Source organism: Calidris pugnax, unplaced genomic scaffold (genome assembly GCF_001431845.1).
Source record: "Calidris pugnax isolate Ruff unplaced genomic scaffold, ASM143184v1 scaffold111, whole genome shotgun sequence".
NCBI lineage: Eukaryota > Metazoa > Chordata > Aves > Charadriiformes > Scolopacidae > Calidris > Calidris pugnax.
In genome coordinates, this window is record NW_015090872.1 from 8795900 (window position 1) to 8823423 (window position 27524).

The 27524-nt window shown below is 37.9% G+C and overlaps 1 long non-coding RNA gene across 1 annotated transcript in view; it reads left to right on the forward strand.

The window, feature by feature from the left end:
* Positions 1–18698, forward strand: part of LOC106890143 — a 33212-nt gene extending 14514 nt beyond the window's left edge. Inside the window, exons 5-7 of the long non-coding RNA XR_001412474.1 lie at positions 3687–3916; positions 18478–18558; positions 18657–18698. This is a non-coding gene — a long non-coding RNA (uncharacterized LOC106890143). The remainder of the gene's footprint in view (positions 1–3686; positions 3917–18477; positions 18559–18656) is intronic.
* The last annotated feature ends 8826 nt before the right edge of the window (positions 18699–27524 follow it).

Sequence of the window (27524 nt, forward strand, 5' to 3'; positions counted from 1 at the left end):
TCAGCAGAAACATCACATAAAAAATTTATATGTGCATGTGTATCTATATCTATTTAATCCATATTTATCACTATATCTATAGCTAAATCTATGTATCTATGTCTGTGCATCTCCGTTGGCTTTTAGAGACCACAGGATCACCTCAAATATTGTCTTCTACCTGTTTCCAGTGTATATCAAACTCTTGATGTGAAGATGTGAAAGCAGAGCAACAATTTACTGTTTTAAAACTCTAGACCAGTTCCTTAGGAGACATAAACTGGTATAGTATGTAATTATTTCCCAATCATTCCCTCCTTCCCCAGCCTCCTCACAGACCACTATACAACAGCAGAGAATCTGTCCCTTAATTTCTTGAGCGCAGTGGGACCGTGTACTGATGACTTGAATTTTGGCATGGTGGTCTTTTGAGTTTTCTTCTTTCCAAAGAAATACCACAGAAGTACAGTATGTTTCACAGGATTCAAATGAGTACATTAGTGACTTATTACACTAGAGATTGAAGACAGATACACTTTAGAAAGAAAAAAAAAAAAAAGAGTGGATGCAATCTAAATCCTCAGGCCTCAGGATACAGACTGATCTTCTGCTTAACTGGCTAATAGGGAAGAAACATCCAGTAAGTTATCATACAGCTGCACAGTAGAGGTTTGTTTCTTTTTTCCTTTGTAATATGACATGACATGATGTCAGTCACAAAACAAAAGATGGAATGGTCAACAGATGCAGGATTTTTATGATCTGTGTCTTGCTCAGGTGTAAAGATGAATCTGGAATTTTCACTGGGCTTGCAGTTTTGGCAGGGAGGGCCCCGCTGCTGTGAGATTTCAGCTTCTCTAGATTATGCAGGGAAATGAGATTGTTCAGCACCTTGCAAGGGTACAGATCTATGGCTTGATAGAAAGCAGAAGTGTGTTTTCCCAAAGCACTCCAAAAATAAAATAGTCTAGCTTTCGCATTTTAAGTTATTACTTAACTCACGATGTATGCTTTGTAGAAGTAATGATGCCTTAGCAATACGAAGCTTCAGTGGAGAATTTTATTATCAAAGCTAAAATGTTATATTGAGAACTGAAGTGAAAAGCTATAAGTGCTTTCTCTTTTGAATTGTATACAAGTGCAGTTATATTCATTCTCAAGGCTTGCAAGCCACTTTTCAAACTGACGTCTAGGTGAATCTGTATGAATAACCATTTGTTAAGTGTATTTCCATATAGGCTGAAAATAAATGAATAAATAAATAAATAGACGTACTATTATGTAGATGAAAAAAATCAATGTGACTTAAAAGATTGTTTGTCCCAAATCAAGTTCTTTAGATCCTTTAAATACTTTAAGAACATGACATGAAATAAATGATATCAATTTATATTATATTATATTTCTTTGTGAAAATAATGAAAAGTTTCAGTTTGAAAATATTTCTTTCTGATTGTGTAGAGGCATTTTTCTAAGTGGAATAATTCCCAAATTCATCAACTGAGGATGGTTGCTAAACTTTTGGGTTTGGTTTTTTTTTTTTTGTGTGGGACAGCTCATTTATGGACTATTTTATCTGACAATTTAATGCAGTGTATTCTCCCCCAGATATGCTTCTGTTAAGATCCTGTGGATGACAGAAAAATACAACTATAAAGAAAGGCAAAATCAGAATAGTGCTAACACTGATGAACGATGGTATGAAAAGAATACTCATTTTTCTCCATACACATTTGGCAGTATGGAAACAGCTTCTTTTACTTTCAATAAGGGAATCTTTGCTCACCATCAGGGTCTCCCCAGCTCCTCCCAGCTGGTGGGACAATCCCAGCACACTGACCATACAGGTGGAAAGTGGGAAAATAGAGTAAATAAAGAAATATCCAAATCACAATAAAGTGCAATTAATAGTCTTTTTAGAAATGACTGAACATGGAGCAGCCATTCTGTGTCACCTGCAGGAATTCCTCTAACCAAGGACACATGCAGACTGATTGAATTAATTATCCTTCTGAAAAGTGGAAACAGTAGTTCAGTACCTGCAGTTTAAGATTATTTAGCCCAGGATCTGTTACCCAGGATGTACAGTAACGTCTGAGAGCAGTTAACAGAAATGGAAACAAAGTTAGGTCCATGGACTAGGTAAGATGAAATTTTAGATTCATTTAATGTGTACATTAAACTCATTTAATGTGTACAGTTCCATATTAATTTCAAAATTTACAACAATATGATGTTAGTGAAAAAAAAAATCAGTAGACTTTGAAGATCTCAAAGCTTTTAAAAATATACTTTAAAGATAATTTTTGCTTTTTACCAAATTCGCAGTAATACATATTTGTCAGTATAAAAGGTATTTATTAACCTTATGTATGTATTTCCATTTCTTTATGATAAAATGCTACTTCAAACAGAGCTAAGATATGTGTCTGTACGACTTCAGGCCCCAAAATAAACACTGGAATTACATTAAATTCAGGCAAATCAGTTAACTTTCCTTGTTCTTTCATAAAGTTCCAAAAATATAGCAATTGAGAAGTGACAATCAGAAAACGTTTCGTGGAACAAATATCACTCTTAAGTAATCAAGACTCGACAGAAAAAGAAGAAAAGAAATCTGTTTGCTAAGGGTCATAATTTGTGTATCAGTTGCTTTTCTCCTTTAACTGAATAATGCAATAAAAAAATGGCTATCTCTCTTGGAGCTATGCGACTGCTTTAAAGCTGATAATCCTTTCCAGCCTGGTTAGAAAAAAAAATCCTTTGAGACAGTGTTACAGAACTGTTATGAAAAAAAGATACTATACTGATATTTTCAGGCTTAATTTTTGATTAGTTAAAAACAATTTGTTCTTTCTTCTGTGTAATGCGTCTCCACCTATGCAAGGACCTCTACTTACAGTTTGGATGTGAAGTTTAAGAAATAAAAGAATGACTTGCAAAGCAATACAGTGATAAATAAGACAGAGATGGGCATATCTTTATATATAGCATATAATTATATATATATATTTTAATATAACCCATCTATCACTACACTATGCTGTTTGCTCTTCTGACCAATAGATAGTGGTAATTATCTGTGTATAGGTACATGTATGAGAAAGGGAGAACAGATGTCCATGATTATGTAAGTTATGGTAATTAACAGTACATAAATGAAACAAGTTTGTTTTTGTTGATGTGTCACTTGCACACTGCTCCTCTTGAGCATTGGGTTACATCCTGTACACGATCGCCTTATTGTCTACTGTCATAAAAATTCCAGTTCTGTTTCTGAGCAGTCACAGAATGGGACTTGCCAGCTGTCATGGAAAATGTATTCAGTTTCATTTCCACTTAATTTATCTAATCTTAATTCTATTATTATTTTATTACAATTATTTAAATGCTTGGGGCAACAATCTAAAGTAAAAACAAATAAACAGTAGGAGTTCCAGATAATTTGTAAGTGATCTGAAAGGTCTAATGGAAACAACATCATTATTGCAGTTTTATTTTTTGAAAGGTTAATATTATAGAAGCTTCATCATTGCTGCTATAGTTAACAGTCTGTCAACACTGACATGTTAAATTCCTGCTTCACGAGATTAATGGCTAAACTATAAAAACTCACTCTGGACAAGTTAAAAAAAAAAGTTGTGAAATAGTGTTTAGATGTTCAAAACCTTGTAACTACATGCTTCATATCGCATTTTCATTTTCAGCACTATCAACTTGAAACACAGAAGAGCATCCAAGGTCCTGATCCAAGGTCGTTTCTGTTCTGCTCAACACTTTCACGTGGAGGCACCTGCTTGCTTCCTTGTCTGTAATGAAATCTGAACACAGGCTTAAAGATCCGAAAGTCCAAGTGTTGCGACGAACGGAGATGAACTGGTGGTTTGCCATCCTGGGCTCAGCCGCTCATCTCTCCTCATCCTCTTCAGCAAAAAACGTGAGTAGCTGCATTCAAAGCAGTACATAGCAATCATCCATCTCACCTTTGAAGCCTGAGTTTGTTGGCTTTTGGGCTTAATCATAACCATTAGCTTCCATTTAATCTCTGAACCCAGTCACCCCGGCTCTCACAAACGTGCCAGCCGCCCTGTCTGCTGAGTCTGTATAGCCACTGAGCCCTTGTTACCACTCATTTGATTTCTCCATCACCTTTGTTGCCTTGCCTTGATCCTCACCATAACATGGCTGGTTTATGGTACCTTGCAGAGAAATTTGGGGGTTCATTTTCTAATGCAATGAGTTATTTATTTCTGACATCCTAATCTTCTTTTAAGATCTTTTTTTCTTTTTTTCCTTTTTTTACTGAGCCTTTAGAACAGCATATTTCACTGTGTTTATGTGGTAGAAGCACATAATAAAACTATAACAACTATTCTAGAAATTTCATGTAAGAAGCACGAACCTATTAAATTCAAGTATTCTGTTGGTCACATAATCAAATAGTGGTTTAAGTTCATCTGCTGCATAATAAGATATTTGATTTGATTAAGAAATTACTGTAAAGTATCCTGGGCCTGGTCTAGCCATCACTGAAGATGGTGCAAGGTTTTCTAGCAATAGAACGTAATGGGGATCTATTCCTATTATCACTATACACAAAAATAAATGGCTGAATCTGGGGCAACAAGAATTCAAACGGAGGGTTTTGAATGACATCTCAGCTTCTAACTTCTGGGAATTTCAGCAGCAGTCAGCATTTCTTTAAAAGAAATTTGGATTTAACTGGTGATAAGCAGCAGCATTGTTACTTGTCGGATTCCTCTGTCCATCTGATGGGAGCCACGGGAAAGAAAGACAAAATTTCAGGGTGGACAACTCCAAAAGTGGTTTATTTAGAAACTGAAAATTGACTTTGTTTTCTTGCAGAAACCAAATGTGTTAGTTTGGTTTGGATACAGTGTGTTGACAAAGGGTGGTTTGTTTTTCCTTTTGATCTAAACCTGATTGTGGAGATACAGAAAAAATAATCTGTCCTGAGAGCAAACAATGATCCAAACTTATTGTTTGCTTGAAATGGCTGACCTCGCTAGGGAGAAATATCTGCACAGATGATTGTGCCTCCAGAAGTAGTTGGAGAATCCTGGCAAGGAACTCGATGCCTGTGGGAGCAGTTGCAGGGTTCTTTGCTCTGTGATCCAGAAGCTGTGCAGCACTGGTAGGCAAGCCGTGTGCCTGGGGAAGTCTACTCTGCAGAGCCTGGCCCACTTCTCCTCCTATTGAAGTTCTTCTGAGGGGAACCGATATTCTCTCTCTCCAAAGGGAGTAGGGAAAGGCACAATGAGACAAAATCCATGCCCCCTGTAGCGGCACAGCCTGCCGCAGTGCAGCGCCCGGGCAGGTGAGAGCTGTGCTGATGGTCACCCTGTCCATGGGCTGGAGCTTTCATCTCCGACCCCGTTTCCTCACGATGGACACTGCGTTTCCTCCTCCGGTTGGCATGAGAAAGCTGTGAGACTGTGACACAGAAATCACCTTGTAGCTTGCTATTAAGAAAGTTTAGCAAATTGACTGCTGCTAAAATAAGAGATATGAAAGTGCCATCTGCAGTTCAGTCACACGGGGCAAATCTCACAGGCCTTACGCAGTCAGAACACCCATGGAGCGCGCACGGCAGGAGCTGACCCGCAGGATAATAGGGATGCATACTGAATGAATCGGAAGTAACACCTGGCCTTTGTCTGGAAAATTACCATTTTTTTAGGCCAATCTTCAAAGCTGAACATTTCTTTAGGACTCTGGAGCCATTGAGGAGGCAGACAAAAGGAAGAGAGTCACGGAGAGACATGTAAAAGCTGTAGACCCAGCAGAAAGGGCGGGAGGGTATGCAGGAAGGCTGGGGGAACAGGAGTTAAACCCTCAGTGTGAAATTCCAGTTCTTCCTGTGCAGATCAGTTTTTCCAAGGGTGAAAGGAAAATGAATTTCCCAATGCATTTAAGTGATTTCATTACACAATTACGTGCTTGCCTAAACTTTAGCCACATACTGTTACCCATCCTTGCAAGTAATCAGTTTTTGGTCTGTGTTTTACAACATGTACTTAGTGTAAACATGAAATACATTCATGTCTGTGTCTGCAGAGACACATTCATCAGACTCTTTGCACTGTTTCTTGTTCTAGACTTAGGGAATGCATCTTTCCTGGATAAATATACATACCATAGAAGAAGAATACTTTATCTTTAGAAACAGCCAAGATAGATTTACCACATATATCTAACTAACAGAAAATACTACTCTTCTATATTAGCACTCAAGTTTCCAAACAGTTGCTCAACTCATTACGCTCAGGTGCAAAAGAAACCATTGCACAGTTCAACTGGAGGGGTGTATGCAGAATACTTGGCAGTTGCATTCTCACAGATATCTCTCTCTAGTCTGAGACTGATCCATCATAACATATGAGTAGGTTGAAGTTGGTAGAACGATGCAAATGCTTAAGATTTCACACTTTCTCAAATGCTTACTTTTCTGGATCAGGCTCTTGTGAATAATTGGGACTGCAGCTTCTCGTAATTTTTTGGGGGGCGATCAGGTCATAAAAATGAGAATGCCATCTTTGTAGAGACTTACCAGTCACAAACTGCAAACTGATCATCAGCAAAATTGCGTGTCATCCTTTCCTAAATCAGATTAGTCACAAATCATTATGAATTGAGCCCTAAAATCCTGATGTAGTTTGAAAATATACAAGTTTTTATGAAGGTTATCTTGGAGGCCCAATAAAAAAAAAACCCACCAAAACATGATAGCTTTTAATGCATGTGATGCCACTGCCTAGCAGCTAAGAAAAAACATCAGGGAGAATTTCTGTGTAAAGTTACAATCTTTTCAAGAGCAAGTCAGCTAGCTGACCTACAGTGCTGAAACCTGCTGTCATTGCCAGCAGCCACCCTCAATATTTTTACCTTAGTTTGTCTTCACTAGCTCACGGCTCTGTGCCAGCTATGAGCATTTTGGGTAAGTTATGCAGTTTTGATTTGCACAGGCAGGGAAAAATCCTGCCACCTCATCTGATGGTGGCACCAGGTCTACCCAGCCTGAGTTTTTCTGGGCAGTTTGGCGTGGGCTGTAGAGGTTACATCAGCCTCCAAGTTGGCCCAGTAGTCTCAGAAAAATCTCTACAAGCATTTCATGCACAACAGGGTGCTACTGTCCTGGGAGAGCAAGCCTGTGCATAGGTATTTACTCAACAAAAATATTTTTAAGTTTGGTACAAAGCAAGGAGCTCAAGCCACAGTTAACATCCCAGTGACATGCCACGTTAAATTAGGCGTAGCTGCCTCAGCACTTTCTGTACAGTGTTAGTCACATCTGTGTTACACCTTTGCAGAGATACTTCTTGAGACACGAAGTATATAACAAGTCTTAGTGCATACCAGGTTCAGATGTATAATATGTCCTGGCTGAAGAAATAATTTTTAGTTTATGTTTCTGTTCATCTATCTTTTCTACTACCAGAATTGTTTTTCCCCCATATTAGTCTCTCAGTCCATAATTAAAGGAGCAGATCTGTCTATTTGTTTTCTGAGCACCTGTTTCCTGTTTTGAAATGTAGGGTAAGAAATAGTGTATATTTTTTTCCTGAGGGGAAAATCCTTTACTCCTAGAGCACAAATAAGGTTGTTTATATTTGCCTCAAGTGCCAGAACTTAACATACTTATACTCTAGTTATCCAGCTGACATTCTGTATTTATTAGATTTTTAGTACAGTATGTGGCATTATAATCAATGCACTATTGACAAAAGCACTTGGATCACACACTATTTATTTAATTTACTACACTGACTCTCATTTAGTAAACTTAATACATACACTGTGTTTTCCTGGCACATTCAGATACATTATTCAGAAAGGGCACATGGATTGCACAACAAACCACTCTAATGTCTAAGTTATGTCACAAGCCTTTCTGTAAACGGTTGATCATTAACCTATTCACTGCTGCAAACCTAGCTTGCTACACATGTGTTGGGCAGTAATTTGTGAAGTTTGGCCATAGTTATACAGCATTTTTAATGTCTGCTAGAGTCATAACACAAGAAGCATTTTATTGTAACCTGCAGGCACCATAAATACTAAATCTCCTCCTCTTTTATAACCAGTTATATCAAAGCCAATCTGATTGTCACTCTTTTGCACATAGGATTCTCCCGTTAGTAAGCAGTCTTATATTACAGGCATAAAACACTGTTAAGCATTTTAGCTCCGCCAGACTAGCTGCAGCTGTGTCACATTTGTGTTTCCTTATTTTATGTGTGCCAGTTATCTAGATTAAAGTTGGAATAGCATAGCACTCCACTAGATGACAGGCTTGGTTTAAAGCCAGACCACTTAGTGATGCTTATCAAACAATTTTCAGCTACATACAGTAGCATAATTCAAAAACCTGAGAAGACTCTAAATTATCAGGCATGCCATGAGAGATCATTTCTTTTTTGGATGGAAGATTAAAATGTTCCCCTTGCAAATACGTGGAGTCTCCCTAGTCAGAGGCATCAGTGAAATAATCTGATTTCATTTTTTCTACTCAGTTTTGAATTTAGTGTGTGACCCTCATGGTTTTGGACACACACAATCTTACCCAGTCATTTGGGGACCAAGATGGAGAACTTGTCAAATCAGTGGCCCATGAAATTCAGAAACTCCTGCTTTCAATAGCTCATTTTTCTGTTCTTTTTTCTTATGCTCATTTTGTCTTTCTTTGCTTGGTTGTGGTTTCTAAGCTATTAATGACTGATTCAACTCCAACTGAGGGGCTGCCTTAAGGCAGCTATGCATTAACTTGCAACTCACTTAGATACAAATTCTCCTTGAGCTTCCCACTGGTTAAGGTGGGACAACCTGTGCTCATAGATCACCACATGTATTTTCAGGAAGAGTGTGATTGCTGATTGTGACCCATCCTTGAGAGACAATGCCTCCTGAGAGGCAGAGGGGGACTTATTCCTGTACGCTGCTGAGTGTTTAGACTGGTGTCATGACTGGCCTTCTGTGTAGGCTGTTATAAGAAGGAAAACCTGGTCTCACCATCCGATGCCCTTCATTATCTGGTCCAAGGAACTTCTTCAAAGCAAGATCACTTTTTGCACTAGAAAAGCAAATGAAGTAGATTATGTGGAAGGTAGACTGTAACCCAGCTCCGAACCGACAGGTTTGCCTGTTGCCGCTGTGGGAAAGAAACCAAGAGCTGTGTCCTATACAGACAAAGAGGTTAACAGCCTTACTGCATCACTGCCACCTCTGTCACAGCTTGGGATGGATGTAGTGACCTAAGTTGTGCTTACAGCTGATTTCTTGCACATTGGGGAATGACAGTTAACTTGTGTTAACTTCAGAGAGAGAGAGAGAGAGAAGACTCATTGCCTGGCCCTACCGAAGGAGAGGGAGAGAAACTGGGCTGCCCACTAGCTTCACCAACATCATGATTTGAAAGAGAAAGCTCTGAGTTAGCAACCTCATACCTCTTCACTCTTTTTGATTGTAATACCTCTTCTGCTGTATTGTAGTTTATAATAAACAAGCTATAAACAGCAGCAAACCATCTAGCATTTAGTAAAATGCCATAAATGAATGGAGTTAAGAAATACCTGGTAACTTGAGCATCTGTAGTGATAAGGTTACAGCTGAAACCTTTCTGTGATAAAAGCAAAGAAGAAAAAATGGATTTTGATGCTCAGAAAGGTTAAAGAGTTAATGGTATGATCTTTTCAAAGTCTGATTCGTTCATTATTCTCTTCTCAGAACAAAAATAAAACATACTCACCTGTCCTTTAGACTTACGTTGTGTGCATTGATATTCGAACATCTATTCAAAATGTACTGCACACTTCCCTTAGCAATATCTGTCAGTGTTTAAATATTACAGACTTGATTGTTCACTTTCTGGAGTCAGTGGAAATTTTCCCACTGATATCAGTGACGGCAGAATCTGGCCCCTAACTTTTAGAGGATTGAAGCCATCCTTAGAACAGCGTATGCTCTACTCTCCACTTTCTTTGATGACTTCTAACATTCTTTTGATGTGGACTCCTAAAAAGACATTTTCATCTTTGGATATATGTGTTTTAAAAGATGAAAAACATTGAATAGCAGAGTAAGAACATTTTGTGTTTCAGGCCACAATCCCATTTAAACCAAAACTTGCTAATGGCTATTAGATGAAAGAGAAGAAAATGTAGAAGAGTAAAAATGTTGGGCAAGCAAGATAAATAGCAACTAAACAGACACTCTTCAAATTCTTGGAAATACCATACTGTTTGGATCATAAGTGTAGACATATGTGATATGCACTGACATAGCATAAAAATGTCACTTATGCCCTGGTGTCTGTCTATGACTATAAGCAGGATATTCAAGCAGAGGTCTTTTTGTGAGCATCTTGCTTCTGCTTCTCTGCACTCTGCAGAAAGATTAGTTAAGAAAAATGGATAGGGAGGTAAATGCCATTTATAAGTACAGAAACCCTGTGCCCTGGCATGCTGATGGTGGAGGGAGGGGTGGTCAGTCACAGCTCTGATTGACTTCATGGAATATAGTTGATGGTACAGTTAATGGAATGTAATCACATTGTTTAATGTAGTATGCTGGAAAGATGCTCCCATTTTACAATGATATGTGTAGTGTAAAAGCTTGGAAAGAATAGAATAAGATAGAAAAGAACAGAAAAAAAAATACATAACAGAGTAAAATTTCCTTTCAGAGACTGGGGGTTTGACCACAGCTCTCAACTGACTTGAACTGCCTATTTATTTTATTTTTTCTATCTTAGTGATTAATTATTATCAAATATTCTTTAAGAGCTGTGACGTCTTCTAAATGTAATTACTTTCTCTTCCATGTGTAAATCAAGTTCTTTCTTAAAAAAGGAAGCAGTTTATACTTAAATTAACTACTTTTATCTGCAATTTGCAAGTTAAGGTGTATGTAAAGCCTGTGGCTATACTAAAGGCTCAGTTGTGCCTCCTAGGCACAGTGTTAATTAAAAGGTGTTGTGGATTCGTACCACTCTGAGGGGAACTCTGGAAGGGATTATACCTTAGAGAGGCACAATGCCTCCAGTGCACCACAGCATGTAAGTAAAATGCACACGCTGAGCACCACCCCTGTTAATGTTCCTCGGGATCTCTGTGGGCCCATCTCCTCCCACGCCTCCTCATCCACTTTGCTGGGGTTCCCTCCTAAGGGGCACGGGAAGGTGCAGTCCTGGCACTCCTGACCAATTCCTGCACACCAAGGGAGAGGTGATGCTGACATCCTTATCCTTGCTGATAACTATTCAGAGGCTGGATACAACCTGGTCAAGGATAAACAGAAATTGCCAAGTGTCATTCCCGAGATATACTTTCTCTTTTTACTCAGTGACAGGTCTTTTAAAGTCTGACAGTGTGCATGATGCCTGACAGCTTCTTACATCTTACCTGAGCCCATCCTACATAGCTGATTTTGAATAATTCTATATCCAGCGTCTGGTTTTGTTCTCCTTGATATTTTTCATCAGGGATCACTTTTCCCTGGGGTAAATCTTGACACCAATGAAGTTTTATATATGGTTTACCCCTGTGCAAATAAGATCTGCATCAGACCCATAGACCTTTGGTTTAAAATATTAACAGTATCCAAAGGACATATTCCAATCTCTATGTAAATAATGCCTGTGATTAATTTAATGCACATTTAAAGGTTTTTCAAGGCTCTATTACTCACTGGATTAAATGTACGTTTGGGTTGCATATTATTGTTATTGTACATCCAATAGATCTAATGCAGCCCAAGGTGATTTTTTATGACCAAGTAATAGACCACTGAAAATAGGATTTATTATAGAAATGCCAAGACACTCTTATTTATAGTATAATAGTACAAATTGCCACTATAATAAATACTCTTTAGTTATCAAATCATCAGTCTTTTATGGTAACATTGACAAATGATGCCATAGGCAGTATGCTATTACTAATGTAATGTATTAACTTTCAATGTTAAATTGGTTATTGGATCTGGAACACCTGTACATTATGTGACGCAGTTCAAGTAGAACTTGTGACCTAAATTTGCATATCTGTACAACAAAATGTAACTACATATAGTGCTTTAGACTATCTGCATATGCAATATAAGAGCAGTGTCTCTGTCAGTCCACAATCCAACACAGATCCATGGATTTCATCCACTTAGAGGAAACTGTTACCAGGGAATGACTAGAAGAAAAAGTTAAAAATCATGCTGAAAATTTTTGGTAAGTAATTGTCATTATTTGTCCCAAGAGAAAGCAGGTTAGTTGTTAAGAGTTGATGAAAACAAAATAAAATAATTTATTTATTTAAATTCAGCTTTTTACTGGCAGGTGTGTGTTTCATAAGAAGCTGTTCACTGTTACTATACAAGAAACAACATTTAATTATATATATTTGATCTGGAAAAAGAGCAGAACCAAGGTCCTTTGTAAGGGTCCTTTGTTTGTATAAAGTAAAATAAAATAAGCAGGCAGGATTAAGAAAATGTTATAAAAGTAAGCTTTGCAAGAAGTATTTATTTGAACAATGAGATTGGCAAGTCTAATAATATGAGAAATATACACTTAGCAACTTTTCATAGCTTAAATCTGTGGTACTCAGCAGGTACATTTTTTTATCCTCAGTTCAGTCCCATATTCCAGTACTAGAAATCAAAATAATTTAAATCATTTTTAGTCTCAGAATGAGCAAGTGTCCAGTGCTATTTAATTTTATAAATTTCATTCTTCAACGTAACCAGTAATTCAGAATTTTAACTGTTCTTTTAATACATCAGGGCTTGATTGGAAATAAATGAAAGTGTTCTGTTTGTCTTTCTGGTCAGCTGGAAAATGTTTGTTTTATTTAAGAGAAATTTAGGACATTCTTTCTAGTAGCCGGTTAACTGTGATCAGTTGGTGCCAATGCACTGTACAGATTTTAAAGGAAGCTAAGTAGTTTAGACAGTTAATTGGAAAAAAGTAGTAATCACAATGGGACATGGTGAGGATTTTTTTCTGTGTCTTATGTTATGTTTTTTACTGACAAGATATACTTAGCACAAGAAACTCATAGTTTCCTGCTCTCGGCTTATTCTCCCTCCAGCCTCACAACTCAACTAGAGCAGCTAACTGCCTGATCAAACTTAGGACAGCTGGCTATCACCCCCAGACCACATCATAGTGTGGAAAAATTCATGCTGGATCTCAGGCAACAGTCTCTTCCCTGTCTGCCTGTCCACCCCGATCCAGTTAACGTGGTCTCTTTCATTCGGAAATTCTTGCACTTGAAGACACAGCTTTATCCCAGGTGGAAATTCCAGGGCTTTTACACTCTCCACCTGAAAAACATTTAGACACTAAAATATATAGCCAAACAGATATTTCTGCAGTCATCTCTACTCACATTTGGCCAGCAGAGTGTATGTGTAATTTTATTAATTTACATTGACAGTTAACTTTAGACTGGGGATTAAGTGTTCACAGCAAAGCATCATTAATAGGCAGTAAAAGTAGGTGTTTATGTCTGTCTATCTGTTTGGTTTTTTTTCTTAGTAGAAAGCATCCCTATTTGTCCCAGCTACCTTTGCACACATTCATAAATAGTCATCTAAAATGTAATACCCTTCAGTCCCCCTGTGGGAGTGTCCTCTCTTCAGGTCATTTAAACAAACTCTATAACTACAGGATACAGTAACTTAAAGTCAATTTGTCTCGTCAAAGCTTTTGCCCAAATGAAATCTTAGGTGCCTGATGGACCAGCAGTTGCTATGAAAATCAATGATCTGGAATTACCCAGGGCACCAGTAAGAGTCTGAACCACCGCCTAAGTCCTGTTCTACGTGTTGCCTACGTAAGAGAGTTTGTCACCAAGACTTCATTTTGCGATGGAACTTTTGATCTAGGTACAAAAAATAATTCAGCACTAATTTACACCTGCAGTTACTTTTGGAGATGCAATTATATCTGCTATCCCAAAGCCGGAGGCCAAGTCAAAAATTCTAAGATTCAGATGCTAAATGGATGGTGGTGATGTAAAGGCCTCGAACAGCTGCCCATGCTCAGTTCACACTTGATCCCAAGCCCATTGAAGTCACTGTGAATCTTTCCTTTGACGTCAATGGGCTTCAGATCAGGTCCTGAGCAATTTTTTAAAAACCTCAGACAAATCAAAACCATTTCCTTTGGAATGAGACTGTTCACACCCCTTGGTGAAGACTATTTCCTTTCCAAACACAGCTTTCATACCAGAGTCACGTCAGCTGAATTTCTATTTTTACCAAAAGCTGCATTTTTTAAAGAAGCAGGAAGCATATTTTTTACTTATATTTCATTTATTAGCAGCTAAGCTGTTTTTGTTCAAAGTTTCAAAAATATTCCCAGCTGGGCAGGCCAGACCTACACCCAAAAATGGGAAACATTTTAGAATGTTATGGCTATTTAAAAATACCTTTTTTTAAAATGAAAACTCCTTGCAGATTTAACCATAGCAGTGACCGCATTTTATGTGGTGAGGTGCTGACCCAACACTCTACAGCTAGTAGACTCCAGTAGATTGTTTAGTCTTATAAAATACTTGATATTATAACAAATGTTATAATTTGTGTAACAGAACTAAAATAACATTGTCTTATACAGAACAGTGCACTAAATACTATATAAATTGATTTAGAAATGTTTCAAAAATGGAAACTGAATGATAAGATATAGACCTGGGCGGAGTTGATCCACCTTCCAGGCACCATTTCTGTATAACAGTTTCCTGAATGTGATGGGAAGATTCTTGGATGATTTTGTCAGTGGAAAGCAGTCCTTCTGATGGCCAAGAGAAGAGTGAAGTGTTCCCCCTTTATTGAAGACTGTGTGGTGGACGTGTGTTCTATACTGTTTCATCAACACAGTAACGGCCAGACTTAACTGTTAAGACTGGTGTGTGCCAGTGTTGAAGTAGATCATCCTTTCAAGGGATAAGGGTATAAGGTCTCTTTGCTTCTTGACCTGAAATAACTCTTTATGGTAATGGAGAGACTATCTCAATTAGATTAGGTGACTTGCCACAGAAAAAAACTCAACTTAGATTATCTGTGTTTTCTTTTTCTGCTCAAGTATGGGCATGACAACCCCACCTCAGTGATGGTGATCTCCTGTTTAATGTGTGATTGCCACTTTACTATGGGAAACAGAACTCTCTAAACCTTGTTTCCTGAAGAATCTCCTAGGGGACATTTCTTGCCAAGTTCACCGCTGTGTTTCTGTTGTACTGGGCCTTCATCCCTTGTGAGAACATCTGTGTAAAACAGATGGATACGGTGATCTTCATCTATAGTCTCCCCACATCATTTTCTGAGTATTCTGAAAAGACGTACCTCTTGGGGGCCCCAGGTCTGTGATTGATTTTGATGCAGGAGCAAAAGCACATGTTTTGCAGAGGAAGAATGTAGATCTTGTGGGATAACTTAGAATGCACAGTAGTCTTGAGTAGAAGATAAGTAAGTGAGATAAAGCCAGAAGATGATTCCCTGGAGCCTGCCATTAGAGGAATAGTCCAAGCTATATGGCAGACAATCCTGAGATGAGACAAAGCAGAAGAATGGAGTACAGAAAGACAACCTAAGAAACCTCTTGAGAATGAAAACAGCAACTAAGGAGCCTGACTGAAAACCATTGTCAACTACTGCTTCTGGACGACATCACTTTCTTCTCCTACGGTAATGAAAGAGTTACTAAGAGGAAAATTTATTGTCCAAAAAAAGGCTTGTTCTAGCACTTTAAAGGGGGCCAGTATAAGGGACAGAGATGAGTAGGTTGCCATAACATGTGAAATTACCCCCAAAATACGTACTGTGCCTCACATGAAAAACAAGCAGACCAGGAAGTACAAAATAAGCCTTGAAGGCAGTGCAGGGGTTCACAAGTTTTTTTGGTGTGAGGGTCTTAGTGGCCTCAGCTGATGTCAATTTAAAGAGACAAATGATTACACCAGAGGCAGAAAAAAATAATGTGGTATTATTCCCTGAGGTATCGATATCTCATCAGACATGTTATTTTTTTTGAGTTAAACAACAAAAGAAAAAGGAGTTGTGGGGGAGCCAAAAAACAACCAAAATACCCCAGACCAAAACCACCACAGTTCCGCCAAGCATGAATTTAACCAACTGGTTGCCTGGCTTTATTATGTGTTTTTAATCCCACGAAAAAAAATGACATGCTTATCCAGCTAATTGGGACCCTGCTTGCATCATGTCAGTTCAGGAATCCTAAAGAAAAGGGCTATAAATGCACACAAAAAGAGAACTTAAAAATAGGTAGTCATCCTGTGGGTTTAAGCATTTACCTAGCATATACCGGATTCCTAGTCCTAACTCATTTCTTAAACTGCACTGGTGAACATCAAAGAGTACAGCACAGAGCATGCTGAGTCCCAATTACACACCTCAAAAGTAAATGTTACCTCAATGGAAAATCTTCAAAAATTCTAAATTAAATAAAGGCCAAGATGCCCAAACGCTCCCTGAAAAATATAGACCCTTTCTTCATTGATAGCGATTGCTTCATTAAAATACATAATTGTTAATATACAAACTACATTGCTTGTTGAAAAACTGTTTTAGAAATGTGTTAGAGCACATATGGATATTACTGCTCTTTGCAAGATATCAGGAAAAGAAGTGTCAAATAATTAATTTCAGTGCATTCCTATTGTTTTTTAACAAGCCGTCTTTAGAGACAGGAAATCTTTTCTGAACACGGCTCATGTTTCAAAGAAGAAATAGAGTTAGTACAAATAATTGGTGCACGTTGAAGTCAGAGGAACATGAGTTGTTTTATTAAAAAAAAAAAAGAAGTCTTTAAAAGCTGTGTAAACTCTGTGTAGCTAAATTCAAGTTCAAAGAGTTATGTCTTTCACATCATTTAGCAAAAAATCATGGTAGCAACTGTCTTTGATTGTTGGGATTTTTTTTCTTTCTTCCCATAGTAATGAAGAGATTTTTCTCTACCACCTAAATCCAGTGCAAAGAAACAAACTGGCAACATAGCCGTAAAATTAATTCAAATAAATAATGAATAAGGAAATAGGCATAATGGCCTTTAATTTCAGTTGGACATCCTCCCTAACCTTCATGCCAGTGCTCACATGCATATTCCCATCACATATACTTGCCTTCCTGCAAGTACATCTGGTGAACTGGCTGTGGCAGGTGAGGGATAATGAAGTGCCTTCTATAGTCACCAGCACACCCACTGTTACTTTCATGGAAAGACTTTCACAGAAAAATTGCTATGCCATGGCAGATATGTCAATACGCTACCAGGATAATATATATCCAATACATAGAAGTGTGTGTGTGTGAAATGAACTAGAATAGACCTTTCCTAAGGAAATTAACATAGACCAGAATTGATAAAGTGTGCTAAGCCTCTTTTATTATTATTTGGATTCTAGTCTGGTTGCATTGCAACTGAAAGTTTCTAGGGCTAGGAGATGTGTCAATACTGAAACACATAGCAGATACTCATTTCTTAATTTATTTCTGATTTTCAACCCATGACGATGATATCTTTCCTCATTTTAATGGATTTCTTTACTGTTTTTTCTCTTTCTTTTACTTTTCAATAGTTCTGTCCACCATAATTCTGGAATTTACTTTTGAAAAGAATGGAAGATTGTGCAAGTGAAGGGGGAGAATTTCCGGTAGATTTCATATTAAAAAAAAACAGCTTAACTTTGTACATCACAGTCTAAAATTCTTCAACCAGTCATTAAGACCTTTTCTTTTAAATAAGCACCTATGAGTAATGCCCTTTAATGAGAAAGTTTGTGTTATGTTAACACCGCTTTCTGTTGTGAAATATAGCAGAAAGTCGTCTGGCTTTGCCTGCATTGGCAGCCTCTGGCTGCCAGACTTGAGTTTAGGTGCTGCCTGCACCCAGTGCCAAAAGAGACAAGGAGAGAAGCAAACAGTGGAGATTGCAGGGCAAGTTCTCAGCAATAGCTGTGAGCCTCACTAAAGGAAATATTTATATGTAAAAGAAAACATGGATATAAAAGTTTTTTGGATAATTCTGCTTGATTAAGCAGTCGTTATGGCTGGCAAGGGCTCTTATACATCTCAGAGTCAGGTGTGGTTGATCAAATATGGGCAGAAGCAGGTTTGGATACAGGGTTAGTGAAACCTATAAACCTTTACATGAAGATAGGTAGCAGCCGCGGCAGTACTGAAGCTAAAACACAGAAATCACACAGCAGGGAGGCAATGCACAGTAAAATGTGAGGAGCTCTGAAGTGTATGTTCTTCTCTTCACTGCTCTTTTTTTTTTTATTTTTTGCATGCTTTTGATCATTTCTAAAATAGTTGAGAACTGCCAGTTAATGCTGAATCCAGATAAATGACAGCAGTTCCTACATGTCTTAGAACATGTGGGATGATAAAGGTTGCTTTAGGTACAGACTTTTGCTGGGGGTTTTGCTACCATAAGGGCTAATGGTTTACTTTTTTTCCCAGGAAATCTTGGATTGTGGACCACAACTCATTAGTCATTCCTTGTGGCTCAATATCACCTTCAGCATGATCCAAACCACAAATGTGAGTCACTAATTATCTATCCTTTGTTTCATTAGGATCAAGCAAGGCATTTTTTATGGTTTTCATTATTTTTATTTTTTTATTACTTGTTTTATCAGGTTCACAAAAAGAGAAATTTGTTCTTCATTAATACCTGAACATGAGGTACATTTTTTATTTTTGGTTGCTATTTCAATTTTTCTGTAACGCAGAATTGTCTGTTCTGTGATGCCATAATATCTCTTGCTGTTTTGCAGTGAATCACCAGTTTCAGGAGAGTCAGAGTGTGAGGAAAACTTGGTTTCAAAGTTGCATTAAAAAGGATACTTCAGCTCAGACTAAATAGGATAGCCTTGTGCCTAGATGATATCAGCATTTTTTGCTATTAGCAATTTTAGTACAGTGGTACTATACTAGTACAGACTACTTTTAGATTTCAGGTTACTTGGTTCAGACTGCAGTATGTGGAACTTTTCACAAGCTGCAGTGCACTCAGCCCACTAAAAAAGCTGATTTTATACAGCTTTATGGATCACTGCTGTTAAAAAAAGATCATTTTCAAAATGTCTTTTTAAAGCCCTCTTATTTCTTATGACTGTTTTACCATTCCTTGCACCAAGAATACCAAGACAAGCTGATATATTCTCTTGTAGTTTGAATTGATTCAGGGATTATACACAATATTTCTGCATTGTAATTCCACAACAATTCCCCCAAGTTGTCTGCATGCGTGGAGAGCTCTAGATGTACCTACTTTAGTTCCTGTGAGCCTAAACAAAGAATCCACATCAGTACTTCCATATTTCTGCCCAGGATTTCCCAGACACAAATATGTGTTCACATATCCTTAAAATATTTGAGGTATGCACAGTAAATCCATTACTTTCATAACATGTCAGATATACTTGTGAATGTGCGGAAGAACTGGACACCACATGCTAAGTAGCTATTATTCCTCCCAGAAAACGCAGATACACTGTGAGTGTCAGAACCGCCTGGCAGCGCGATCCAGCCCCTTCTGGAGTCATCAGACCTAAGGCAGCACCACCATCCTGCAGGGCAGCGAACCTGCTCTTCCCAGCAGAGTGCTGCCCACTTACACAGTGCACACTTATACAGGCTGCCATACACCTAGGAAAGAGATGTCTCCTCACCACCACCAGGCACTACATTTCGAGGCTGAAGAGCGGCAACATGAAAACCCCTGGGCAGCTGGAAACCCCCTGGCAACGCAAGACCACAGGAGTGCAGCCTTCTGCCAGTTCCCATAGAAGTGATGGAGCTTTGCTGGTCAGAGTAAGGTTAGCATCTGACCCAGCCACTTTTTCTCTCAAGAGAAGACTTTGGTCTTTGGAATTGGGTGTTACCATAGATCAACAAACAGAACTGACAAAGGGTAGAACGTGCATTTGCGTAAGGACAATAACAAGCACATCAAGAAACCCCAAAATGAATTAAGCCAATAGAAATAAGCAAAGCAAAATATCTACATCTATACACAATCAGTCTAGAGAAAGATAATATTTACAACAGATGTTCAGCTTCTTGCCCATTTTCTGCAATTCCAAATTTCAGGAGACAAGCATTGCTTTGGCAATGTTGCTGTACGTGTTTAATGCAAAGTATTTAGAAAGCACTTTAAAAAGTTGACATTAATGTTGGGGGGATGAAAAAAGAAGAGAAAGGGAAAAAAAGGAAAAATGTAGGTGAGATGAAGGAGCTGGAATTGGCTGTGTTTATTCATCTCTACATGCGAATGTTGCTGGTACGCTTCTTAAACCTGGGCACACTGACACGTACAGACAATCAGGCACATTGAGCCCAGCAGCAGGGGACAGGGGAAGCAGCTGAGCCAGGGAGGAGACAAATTCAGGGCAGATCTCAGGATGGCAGTGGAGAGTGTGTCAAGAACAGGGATTTTATCCTAGGAAGGATATTTTGTTATTTCGGGAGACTTCTACTTTAAAATCCAAAAATAGGTTGTTAGGCATGCAAGGTTTAATTGCTGCATTTCAGCCCCCAAAAAGTAATGAGCAATGCAAATTTAAAAAAAAAACTATGTCCCTCCTTCTTCTTGGACAGCTCTGGTAAAAGTGTATGAAGAACATAACGTAGCTTCCCTGTATTAATATACAGTATAAAGAAATAGCTCTAGAGCTCAGGACACAAATGGAGCTTTAGATTAGCTGTCAACAATGTCATATCCATGTTAATAATGCCCTGTTCATGCCTGGGGCTGACAGTCTTTCTTATTTTTATTCACAAATTCCATTTAATAACAGCAATAAGTCACTCTAGACAGTGCATTTCTAAGGGATTTTTGCACTTCTCAGGTGGTTAAAGTCACTTGACCTTCGGCCTCATGCCTTAAAAACTCCCTAAGAGATGTGCTAAATTGCCCAGAAATACATTGCCTGTCATGTCTTGTTGCTTAATTAAGGGCCAACCTAGATGGCCTATAAGGACTGCCCTTAAGTAATTACTAATTGATCTCCTACTCAAGAAAAATGAATAAATTCCACAGCAGCCACACTGTCACATGGCATTTACTCAAATTCATATTCCTCCAATAGAGAATGAAAAGCACACAGCGAACGGCTGGATTGAGGGCACAAACATCTTTAGAGTGGTTAAGCCTCACTCCCGGAGTTTGTCATGTCTTATTGGCTGCAGCCACCACGCTCAGCCCTTCACTTGTGTGGAAACAAAATACATTGCTTGAAAAACAGAGTTCTTACAAACTAAGGAATATCTGGAATTTTCCATGTGGATCTTCCTACTTTGAAAGGTGTTTAATCTGTGTTACAAATATCTAACCGAGGAATCTCAGTGAGAGATTGATAAATTGTCACCTGATGAACGTTAAATAATTGTAGCCTACCAAAACAGCCAAAGGAAACAGATTTCAAAGCTCTTTTCTGAAGAAAGGCGATAGGATTTAGGTTGGCACAGGAGAGGTTCTTGCAGCTTTTGTTACCCAAATTGTTTATCAGAGTACATGTAACACTTCCTGGACTTGTTGCATTTTCTGTCTGAAGCTCCAGATGGTCCAAAAAAGTGCTGATAGCTTCTTTTTTTTTAAGATGATGACAATGCTTTGTGCTGCATCAGAAATCTTGACTATGCATAAGAAAATGCTTTCAGGTGTAAGCAATATGAATATAACGATCTTAAGAAATATATGGATGAGTATTTATTAACCTCCTATTATTCACAGTAAGACGGTAATGGGTAAAAGTATATGTCAGAGTATAGAGGGTAATCGGTAAAAGTATATGTAAGAGTATAGAACTGCTTCTATGCAAGCAGTTTTTACGTATCAACTTCCCACACCTACATTAGTGGTTTACACATCTCAAAATTACTCATAGTAAAAAAGGACCTACTTTTGAAACAGTTCCCTTGGACACATTGCATGAAACCAGGAGTCATTGGAGTCAAAGATAACATTTCTGTTGACTTCAGCAAGGCCAAGATTTTAGTCCCATTGACATGAGTAGTACAAAACCATACAAAATTTGGGGAATACTCTGGTACGTGATAATATATCGTACAGCAGGATAAGCCAATTTTTTTGTTGCCTTGTACGAAAAGCTGCAGTGGTTCCATGCTTCAAATGATGCTGTATGCAGGGCTCCCCACATGCCTCTGAAATTGCATTAGGGGAGGAGCAGCATTTGCACTGATTGAGGAGAAACTGGGAATCTGAACTCTGAAAAGACACTCTGAACACTGCAGTGGCACTAGCACTGATGGCATAATGCTAGGAACCATATTAAGATACCTGTCTCACTTACTAAATGCTTAATTGCTTTCCATATCTTTTAATATGTTAAATGTCATGAAGTCGTTGTACATAAAACTGTGAATATTATGGATAGCTGGGACCTGTCACATAAATACACCTTCTTGTCATTAAAATTATGTAACTGATTGCGATTATTTGATTTCAACATACTGTATTAATTGTTTTAAAATATCAACAGATTGATAAATGAAATAAAAGTGCTAATCAACAGGTATTCCTTAAGCCTGTTTGAAACAGAGATAAACAGCGAGCTGTGAAGGGCTGTTTGCCTCTAACTGAATAAAACCAAAGGACTGAAAAGCACAGTCAAAGCGGACAATCAGTCCTCTGGGTACTTTCTGTAAAAATTACATCCTGTCCTATTTCTGCAGTTGATGCAATTCTGCAATAATATGTTTGATTAAGCTGGCTACCAGCAAGATGTGTAAACATATGCAACATAAGCTAATTTTTTGTGATATAACATTTTCACAGTTACTCATGGGTAGCAATGAACTGGCATTTCTAGCAGGAGGTTTTTTCCAGAACCTCAGAGCTCAACTAGAGGTTTATCACGTTAAAATAATCTTAACTGAACACCAATATTCATGCATCATTTTGGTGTGGCAGGAAAACATGTTCCTTTAAAAATAAGGGAATAGTAATACCGATAATTCTGATTCCTGGATGTGCCTAGTTTCTTGCAGCTGAAAAGGCCTTTGCTGTCATCATGTTCTGCAATGATTTTTGTGTTTTTCTATAACATTTTTCTCCCTACACATGTGGGTTTTATATCCTCTTCATGTTGGTATAGCATGAAGTCTTATGTGGAATTTAGAGGATCTGAACTAAATGTAGCTAAAAGGAACTTTTGGATGAACTGCCTGGGATTTGTTCAGATCTGTTAAAGTAATGGGGGAAAGCACAAAAGGATAAAGAAAAGAAAGGCCTTAATCTTTGTTCCATGAGTGATAAAGCAGCATCACATGGGTGAAAATTGGCCTGACCTTCACCCACATGATGCTGCTTCTGCCTCAGCCACTCTTTCTTTGCTCTGATTAAGTGAAGATAGCCTCTTTCTCTGCAAGGAAAAGTCAAAGAACAAAAAAGAAAAAAAATCCTGTCTTAACTATAAAAGGTTTATTTTTTTAATCACAGTTGGGCTCATACAAGCCAGTTTCTAATCTTATTTTTTTAAGCTAAAAAAGTGCCTTTTTAGAATTTCTTTGGCTCGGTTTCTTTAGCCCCCCCCCTCGAACCTCAGGCCCTGGATCTTAACTTGCTTCCCTTGGATGTGCTTTGTTGCTCATCTTCACTTTTACATGATAGCTGTTTGACTGTTCGCCAAAGGATTGCCCCTTGGGGAATGGAAAAACTGGAGGGAGGGAGACGAAAAGCGGTACTCAGCTGGCTTAAATGGCATGTACTGTATATCTATTGGCAGGGTATTGCCAATGCTCCGAGGAAACTTTCAGTGCTCAGCCTTTACCACTGGATGCCATACACCAACTGAGAAACGGTTTTATGTATCAGGTTATCCATGTTCTTATAGACAAGAGAACTTTACTGCGACACTGCTGTCAAACAGCTCCTGTGACTAATATTTTTTACAGCATGATATTTAGAATTTGACAAGGATATAATAATTCATTCTCCAGATAGCCAACAAGCTCGGAGAGCTGGTAATGTCTTCAAAGGTTTCAAAAGGGGCCCATTGAAATTAGTCTCTTTTTTAATGGGTACCATGTAACTAATTTTTGATTACACTATTGCAACAGGATTAAAATGTGTTTTTAATTTGACCTCAGCCTACTGAACATCACTTAAACTCACAGTTATGTAGGTGTATGTATGTATCTTACTGAGAAAACTGGCAGAGATCCAGTGAATTATTGGCTAAGTCCACAGGCGAGCTTCAATTTCCACCGGTCATTTTTTCCCTTGGGAGCTAAGAATATATGATGCTGTGCAACATAATGGAATGTCACAGTAATGTGTAATGTCTGTTATTGAATTACATATCTGAGGTAGGGAATGAGGAAAGACCTCCCCAGCTTACCTACAAACACAGGCATCAGATAGCTTTTAGCTGGAAATGCTCTGTATGTTACTTAGGCACGCTATATTACAAAATGGCAAATTACTTAATAAGTTCACAGTAGTTTCTAAAATTAAAGTCAGCCATATGGATACTAGCATGCTCTGTGTAAGTCCAGTGTGACTACTGCTGATTAGTTAGTGTTGGAAACAGCAAACATAATTCACTCTGTTTAGAAATTCTGCAACAGCTACAATTTATAAGAACATGCTTAAAACAATACTGCTTCTAATTTTGATATGTGAATACACTGACACTAACAACATCTCTTCCTCTTTGGCAGTGGTTTCAGAAGCATCAGCATGAGTTGTTTTCTGGCCTGGAGAGACATTATCTAGCTATACATCCTCACATCCACAGCTGAATCGGTTATTTTTTTGTGATATAACTGAGAGTTGCAAGACCTACTTTTTGAGTGTATAATAATAATGGTCACACCATCTAAGAATATGTTCCCGTTTGTTTTCCCAAGTAAATTCCACCATTGTGCCCACAGAGAGTACCACACAAAATGTTGTGGTTGTAAATATGTTCAGTAACAGTTAAAATTTGGACTCTGATTCAAAGCCCATTGAAGTCAATGAAAAGACTCCTATTGACTTCAGTGTGCTTTGGCTCCGGCACTTGATTCTTTATTTGGAACTTGTAATGATTATTCAGTGGAAGAGGCAAGTACTGTGAGCTTTGGGTGCTGTAGTCCTCTTGCTAAAAATAAAATTAAATATATAAGGAAAGAATTTTTTAGGGGGGAAAAAATTATCATTTTTATAAAAAGTTTAAATCACTGCTATTTAATACTTATGTACATCAACACACACACATTTATACAGAATCATGCATGCTTGCATAATGCATATAAACACACACAGTTTCTCACACCCTTCCCCCATGCTTATACAAATCATATTAAGAGTTTAAGATATAAACCTCTAGGGTTTGATACATTGGCCAAAAGAGGAGTGTCCAGTGGCATCTGAGATGCTATATGGCATCTGCGACAACCACATGAGACAGACAAGTATGACAAAGGGTCTGTAAGAGTCATATTTTCTTCTAAATTGGCAGTAGAAGGCCTGGTGGCCTTGCCAGATGGCATCAGGGTCCTGATTTGAGGCAACTAAAGGGAATTAGCCCTTAGCCTCAGTAGTTAATTACCAATAAGGGTTTATCAAGGTTCTGTTTATTTTGTCCATAGCCATCTTACAGAATTGTTTTTAAGCTCAGAATTTGACAAACCAACTGGTTTTAATTTTGTGGCTTGAATCATTATTTCATTAACAAGAGGACAGCATTCATGATGGCATATAAAATATTGACGCAATAGGCTAAATTTAAAAAGATGGAACATACTGAAAACCACATTAAAAAAACAAGAATGTGTTTTTATTTAAACCACTAAAAATACTCTTAAAATACATTTTTGGCTGAATTGTCTGGTTCTCTCAGAGTTTCTCAGTGCTACGGCGTTGGTTTCACACGCCCATAAAAGCTCACGTTGGGCATACATGGGATCACCCTCCCCAGTAAGGAGGGGAGGTAGTTTGGTAGTTTGGTAACTTCACCTGCTAGTTAGTAGCTATTGACAGGGCTAATGTGAAGCTTTCCTCACCATCAGAAGATAATGAGGTGCAGTACTTTCAATTTAAGAGCCTGAATCAGCCATCATATCTTACTGAAAATGCACGTTTCTACATATTAAATTGCTCTATGTACAGCATGTTTTGTATGACTTTTTCAGTTCATGGCAGCTGCCTCAAACAAGCTTGAAAGGCTCTATTATGGTCTATTGGGTCAAAAATGGCTTTTTTTTTTTTAAGTGCCGAAGTACTTAGTTACAGTGAATTGGTAACACAATATCCACACCATAATATGCATATTGTGCATGACAAAAGGCGAATAATTTGTAATCCCCATTTAAAATAAAAGCATAAATACCTACTGTATTCAGCAGATCTGAAATGTTCTACCAGTACATATTTAAAAGATACTCAACATGTTCATGTGAAAGACCAAAATGGTCTGTACTTTGTTTATGCAACTTACTGAACAAAAGTAAGATTTATAGCTCTTTTTGCATTTTTGTTTACTCCCACTTTATTATTAACATGTAATTACTATTGAAAGGTAGCTTAGGAAATTCACAAATGAAAATCTGCATGTAAATAACTGGAATGATGGGAGAATATATATTAAGTCTATCACACATGCAATCCCCCGGTGTAACATAAGTTCAGAGGTGAGAGGTGTCTCATCCTTCTTGGAAGACCCATTCCTGGCTTTGTCATTCATACTAGGAATCCCTTCTCCTTGGAGAAGACCAAACTGGGGAATAATGTAAGACTAGTAATACTAGTGACTGCTGTACTGTATGACCACTGTCCTCCAAACAGTCCTTATTTACCTTACTCTGCCTTCTCTTCCTCAAAGATTTTTGCTGATAATCTATATAAATATCATCTTTCCTCCTTTTATATTTGTTTAGTGATTCACATGTAGTATACATAGTATGGGGACTTGTGTTCATTTATGAAGCCTGAAGATATTGTTCATTATGTTTTATGTGCCAGAATAGATAAAAAATATTCCCAGAAGGGTACATGTTTAAACTGGCAAAGAAAATTGATTGACATCTACCATAAGTACTTTTGTCAAAGCTTTGGCATGTTATCAGTTTACAAAACTCTTCTAATGAATAGTGTCCATACTCACCAGATGTGCTATCAAGAATATGCCAGATACTTGTAAAATTCTGTTGCAGTCTTAATGCCAAATGTTTAAAATACAAACAAGTTAGGCTACAAATTCTGCTTGATAGATTTGGTTGGCTAAAGAGTTGAGCCTAAGGGGTCAAAGAATGTAAATAATTCTAGGCAGGAGCCAACCCTCTTGGCTAGTTTCAGAAAATGTGCATTATTATCTCTATGCTCAAACACTAAATTGCCTTGTATAAATTTGCAACTTTAATACTGATGCAGGCAGAACTAGAAAATGCTTAATTAAAATAAGGCTTTATCTCTGTATCTGAGAAATATTGAATTGAATATTCCTGTTTGTTTATCCTTTTATTCCCAAATGCCCATTCGGAGCTCATAAACATTATTG